Here is a 6,880-nt window from a genome sequence, read left to right as displayed (position 1 = left end):
AGAGAGGGTCCCGCACTCACACACCCCGAGGGGGGGTGGGTGGTCCTTGAGGGGGTGTTTCTGAGGGTCCCCCCGGCTGGCAAGCTAAATGACTGATAGTTAAAACAGTGGTCTCTCAACCTGTGGGTCGGGAAATGATTTTGGGGGCTAACGGATGATTAACTTAATGTGCAGCATTGTTTTCTCCCTCAACAGTAAACAAACCAACATAGAGTTTAAGTGTATAGAGGGTATCTGCACATTTCTAAAGTGACAATTTAAGGACTTTTTAATACCTCTAAAATGACAAATTAAACATTGGTCAATGTTTAATTGACCCAGTTTGACCAATGGCAGAAATTGTGAAAATGGCCGATCTTCATGATCTAGATCTGCTATTTTCACAATAGAACCATGTTCTACAAAATGCACTCGTCAGGGTGGGGTGGGTTGGGGGGGGGGGGGGGGGTCCCCAGTTAAAATATGATTATTTTGGGGGTCGCGGCCTGAAAAGGTTGAGAACCACTGAGGTAGAGGAACCGAATGGACCCTCAAAGGGTCTGTAACTTGACGTGTCCGTTTTGGTTCTGGTTCACACTCTCAGAGATAAGTGCATATTTTTTTTTATATCAGGGTCCGTAAAATGCACATCAAACAGAGGGGTCTTTGAACAACGAAAACAAAAGGTTTAGATTGGCCGATCCGGAGGTCTGCTCTCTGCTTAAAGATGGCCGCCTCCTTGGATCAAGTGGACACACAACCACGCCACGGTTCTACAACACGGTCTGGTCTCTCTCTCTCTCTCTCTCTCTCTCTTGTGGACCGGCTGCCATTTTGTGATTGCTTTGTGGCCACAGGTGATTTGTGGTAGATGTGATGAATTTAAAATAAATAAATAACCGACTGTATGTGGATGTGGACACACATTTTTTCTTTTTTGACCTGTGAGTAGGGATAGGACGATGAGTGACATTATTGTGATAAAAAAAACACTCACAATAATCGTATCGTGGAGATTTAATTTATCGTGATATCGTCCTCCGTCATGCACTGGGATCAATTCATCTTTTGTTTGCTGAGCTGCATATCCGGTACCACTTAAACCCTCTATAATTGGTAAAAAGGTACTCATATTATACGTACTTGATACAGGTCGCGTTGTGGCGCGTTGTGAGCTTGTAGATCGGCTATTTTTTGGGCAAATGTTCTGCCCCAGGATAATGGATGTTGGGGATGTTTTGATTATCACGATAATATCGTAAATGGCGATTTCTTTGGTCACAATAATCGTGACATGACATTTTCATATGGTCCCATCCCTAAGTGTGAGTCTACCTACCATGCTTGGTGTTGGTGCGAGACCCCCGGAAATCAGGTAAATACAATTGGAAGAAAGCCTTGGCAGTAAATCTATTTTAGTTATGGCAAAACTATGGTGCTCAAAGCAGTGGTAAAAAGGAATTACTATTGTATCAGTCGCTCCCTGTGGGAAGAGCCCTTCTTTTTTGTATAGTTGGTCCTCACTATACCATAGGTCCAGGGTCTTCAACAGGGGGTGCGGGACCCCTAAGGGGTCCTCAGAGTTGCTACAGGGGACAACTTGAACAACTTAAATGAACAACTTGAACCCTCACATCCCTATTCTGAGGAGAACTTTAGCCAAAAATAGCAGATCTACAAGCTTGCTGGGACCAGGGCAGACATTACCCAGGCAGTACCACTAGCCAACCACAAGGGGTCCTACCAGACTACTAGACAATGTAAATGTCTCAATGAAAGAGCAATGATGAGTTACCTATTAAAAGATAATATTAGAATTGATTATTGTTAATTTTCTTATCGATTCAATTGTTTGGTATGATTGGCTGCTACACTCCCAAACCACCTGACAGAATATGTGCTATAGTTGGCAGAGTTTGTAGATCAGCTATTTTTGCTTATAGTGGAGAGGGCGACTCCAGCACATTAAAGGGATATTCCACTTTCAAAAGGGAGCAGTGGTAGGGCCTCTCTCCACATACAAACCCATTGTAACTTCAAACTCCATTTTAACCATGATAGATTCATTAAAAACACCAGTTATTTTTTTCTGGAGACTCATTTTACCTTCCTAATACGTGAGCAGGCCGTGATTTTTCGATAACTTTTTTCATTTATTTAAGTACAAAAAAATAATTATTAAAAATAAATAAAAAATGTTATCGAAAAAACACGGCCTGCTCACATATTAGGAGGGTAGTATGAGTCACCAGAAAAAAATTACCAATGACCAAAAAATGTGTGTTTTTAATGAATCTATCATGGTTGAAATGAAGTTTGAAGTTACAATGGGTGTGTGTGGGGAGAGGCCCTGGGCCTGGAGGGCCTGGTAACATTTACATCAAATATCTAAATATTCAATCAAGCTAATTAAAAACTGTTCAGGGTGTTCATAAAAGCCTGATTAGATGATAAAATTACCAAAAGTTTTTTTTAAAGTGAAATACCCCTTTAAGTATAAATTGTTTTAATTATTACGAGCATGAATCACTTAAATAATATTATGTAAGTTATTCATGCTCTTAATAATTAAAACAATTTACGGATTGTAACTACTTGATGGCCAACTCAGTGTCCTGAAGCCACGCCCTCGTCTCTGGTCGTAAGTGGAAAAGAGCAGCTTCTGAGGGTGGCTGTATGGGACATTTATGTATTTATGATTATGTGCTCGGCAGTCTGTTCAGGCTCTGCTGACTTTGAGTTTGGCGATGCTAAGGCCCTCGACATTGAGTTGGAGCACCGACAGACCTTGGTTTTTCGACAGTGGGGACGAAAGAGGACGTTCTCTGCCTTGGTCTTGTCCTTGGCTTGTACCTTGGTCTGCCAGCTCGATGATTCTTTGGCGACATTAGTTTCGTGAGTTGGTCTCGCACCATTTCTCACTACTCACAGGAGAGACCACGTGAAGGCTGTCGTCTTCTCCCCCATTGTAACTTCAACGTACACAAATTGTCACTGCCATTGTAAGGGAGGGGGGGAGGGCAATAAAGAAAATAAGTGTGAGGTATGTAAAACGGTTTTAATGGATATTACGGATACTAAATATATGAATGGGATTAACTTGCTCTGACGAAGGCTCTTAGCCGAAACGCGTAAGCGTTCCTTTTTGGTGTGTGCCAATAAATAAGTGGAAATGTGAGTACTTTGTCCTCCTGATTTAAACATTAGGGATGTGCTACCTTTTTGGAATTTAATTCCTATTTTTTATGTAAATTTGACTTTAGGTCTAGCACTCCACTGAGAAAACCATTGCTGATGCGCACCTTCTTTTTCTTATATATTAATGGGATATTTCACTTGCAAGTAAAATAAACATTAAAGAAATATACTGTAAACAAAACACATTTAAAAAAAAAAAGCGCCCCTCACGCCTCCCCAATGCACGAGTGGGCTGTGATTTCTCTGTTACCTTTTTTCATGTTTATTTTATTTCAGTGAAATATCCCTTAAATAACACAACACGATTATCTTACTTTTGACATTAATTTCTTATTTAAGAAAAAACACAACTTGTTCTTCCCTGTGAGCCCAGAAACAGTTTTTATATAAACTATAAATTAATACAAATGTTTGATTTGATTGTATCTGATCATATGCCTGATGTCTATCTAAAGCAGAAAAATTACACGTTTGACCTCTTGTGTTACACCAGCATTGGTGACCTGTAGAATTGCATTATTGTTGAGGTTGTCGTAAACGTTGATTGCGTTCAGGTCACTTTATCCTAAAGGCCAACTGGGTCATGTGTAACATGTCCAGTTTTACTGGCTGATTTAGTTTTAAAATGAATTCTAAAGTTGGGCCTGATCTGATACCATTTATAGGACAACTTTATTTTTTTTACAACAAGGGTTCATATTTCAGATTTTAATTAAAGAATATCCACCTCTTTCCGCGGGAGTTTACTGGAGATTATTTGGACCCCACTTCCGGTTTAACAGCAGACATACAAGCTCACGTCACGTCGCAGATGCAACCCGTTGTGAGCTTGTAAATCACACTCGGCTGCGGCGCCGGAAGCTCGGTACAACGTCTGCGCAATGCACTATGGGGCGTTGGAAAGCCGTGGATAAAAGATGAGTGTTAAAATGATTTGATTTACTTCTCTCTATTGTTTTAGAGATTCTTATTTCAGTGGTTGGGGGCATGCGTACAAGTGGCAAAATATGTCATCTTACACAGAATAAGTATCCCAAGATACAACGCAACCTTTCATGGTTGGATGTGACTTATGGGGACTAGAAGTGTTAGTGTAAATAGCAATAAAGAAACTGCTGGCTTATTGTGTCTAAAAATACATATTTAGCCACTTGTACGCATGCCCCCATGCGTACGCATGCCCCACATTTTAGCACGGTAAACGCAAAAAACAATAGAACGAAGCAAATGAAAACATTTTAACACTCACTTTTTCTTTTCTCCAATTACAATCTAAAATATGAACCCTTGTAAAAAAACAAAGTTGTCCTTTAATAGGTCTATGCAAGTTATAATATATATATTTTGTTGATAGAATCAATGTTTCATGGTGATAACAAGAACGTCATGCTGATTGCAGCTAAGATAGATACTGCATTGCAGGACTTATTTTATTTAATTGTATTTTTATTCATTTATTTGTTATTCCTATAAGCCAATTTGATGACCAGCCGTGGTTCCCGATGGCTACACCAGTGGTGTAAAGTAACTAAGTACATTAGGCCTACTTAAAGGCCCATTTCACCTCTGGGACAACCAGATCTTATTTTATTGTTGTTTGGGACACGATCAACACAATCCTGAGTTATTTTTTTGTGTTCAATCTGTGTTTTTTAGATATTTTAGTATTTCAGCATGGTACAAAGCATCATATGATGCATTTTGCACCATATGATGCATTAGATGATGCAATATCATGCTACAAAGCATCATTTGACCAGTTGTAGCATGCTGAAATATATCTGAAAACACAGATTGAACACAAAAAAATAACTAAAGGATTGTGTTGATTGTGTCCCAAACAACAATAAAATAAGATCTGGTTGTCCCAGAGGTGAACTGGCCCTTTAAGTACTGTACTTATTGTACTGGAGTATTTCCAGATACTTATTCTTCTACTCCACTACATCTCAGAGGCAAACGTTGTACTTTTACTCCACTACATTTATTTGAAAACTTTAGTTACCTGTAACTTTGTAGATTACAAATCATGCATTAACCGCTTCAGCCCCTATATTATGTTTTGGCCATTTGAAAATAGCAGATCTACAAGCTCACAACACATCGCTCCACGTGTGACACGTTGTGAGCTTGTAGATCTGCTATGTTCAAATGGCAGTCTAAAGATTTTACACGTTTGAAAACTTGAAGTGGGACATTCTGCATAATGACTACTTTTACTTTTTACTTTTGGTACTTTAAGTATATTTTGGATACCAATACTTTTGTACTTTTACTCAAGTAAATTTAGACTCGTACTGGACTCTACTTGTGACAGATTATTTCACACGTAGAAGTGACTGCTAGTACTCTTTTATACAGAGTAGTCCTATGTGAGTATCTTTTTTCACCCCTGGGAGACACCCAGAGTCTTTTGTGTCTCCATAGGGAACCACTAACTGCTGGTCATTAATTATTGGCTTGGTGGTGGTGGTGGGGGGGGGGGAATGTCCCTTTAAGCCTCTCGTGGGCTTTTCCTCCGTGTATTTTTCATGAGTCACAGAATACTATAGGTCACCGGCGTGCGTGTGTCAGTGTCAGTAGCGCCCGCAGGGCTGCAGCTGTGCGTTGAGGTTGAACAGCGAGATGTGGACCCATTATAATAGAGCTGGAAATGTTCCCAAGAGGAAGAAGAAGGTAAGAGAAAGCATCACTGCATTTTATGTTCATGTAAATATTGAAGGTATGTTATAGGTGGACAAAGTCAAGTGATAAGTTTTTTTTTTTTTACCTTTTTTGGGGGAAATATTTAAAACTATATTCTGATAGTAGCCTATGCTACTCAGCAGTGGTCTAAAGTAACTAAGTACATTTACTTATTGTACTTAAGTACAATTTTGAGGAATTTGCACATTACTTTACCCAATTTCCAATACTTTTACTTCTACTCCACTACATCTCGGAAGCGTGTGTGTGTGTGTGTGTGTGTGTGTGTGTGTGTGTGTGTGTGTGTGTGTGTGTGTGCGTGCGTGCGTGCGTGCGTGCGTGCGTGCGTGCGTGCGTGCGTGCGTGCGTGCGGCCTATACACTCACACACACACTTGCGTGCTATCAGACTCGGAAGCTCTAGCCAGCACAGGTCAGTTAGGTTATTGTGAATTTAAGTTGGGAATTCACTGTTTGTCAGCCTTCTGATTGGTCCCTGAGACTCCCTGACTGGCCAACCAGAAAAATACATTCACTTTTTGCAAGCGGGGGTGGAGTTCTGCAGTCGGAGAAAGTGGCAGCCGTCTTTCACCGGCTGTCCGCACTGCGGAGCACGGCCAGGCCGCTCGCGACCATAGCGTTTGCGATCATTGTAATGAATAAGCTTCAACAGACTAGTTCACATGGACCTTATCAATGGTCTAACTTGTTACGATTGGGTACATATATTTTAAATGGGCAGAATTACGAAAAGCCAGCCTATTATGTGAGGAGAACAGATTATAGTTCTCCTCTTCCTACCCAAGATGCAATGCGCTTTCTCCTTCTATTTCTATTCTCTCTCTGATCCAGAGGATTAAACTAATTAAAACATATATTTTCGGGGGAAAATTACTGTTTTGCTATGTAATTACTGTACCTTTTTCTTCCCTTTTTATTAATATCACGTAGATGTGTTTTTTTGGTACTTTATATAGCTGTAATGAGGCTATGAAGGGAAAAAAAAATCCCATCCACTT

Source organism: Nannobrachium achirus (genome assembly GCF_963921795.1).
Source record: "Nannobrachium achirus genome assembly, chromosome: 14".
Lineage (NCBI taxonomy): Eukaryota > Metazoa > Chordata > Actinopteri > Myctophiformes > Myctophidae > Nannobrachium > Nannobrachium achirus.
Note: the sequence above shows the minus strand (reverse complement) of the source record.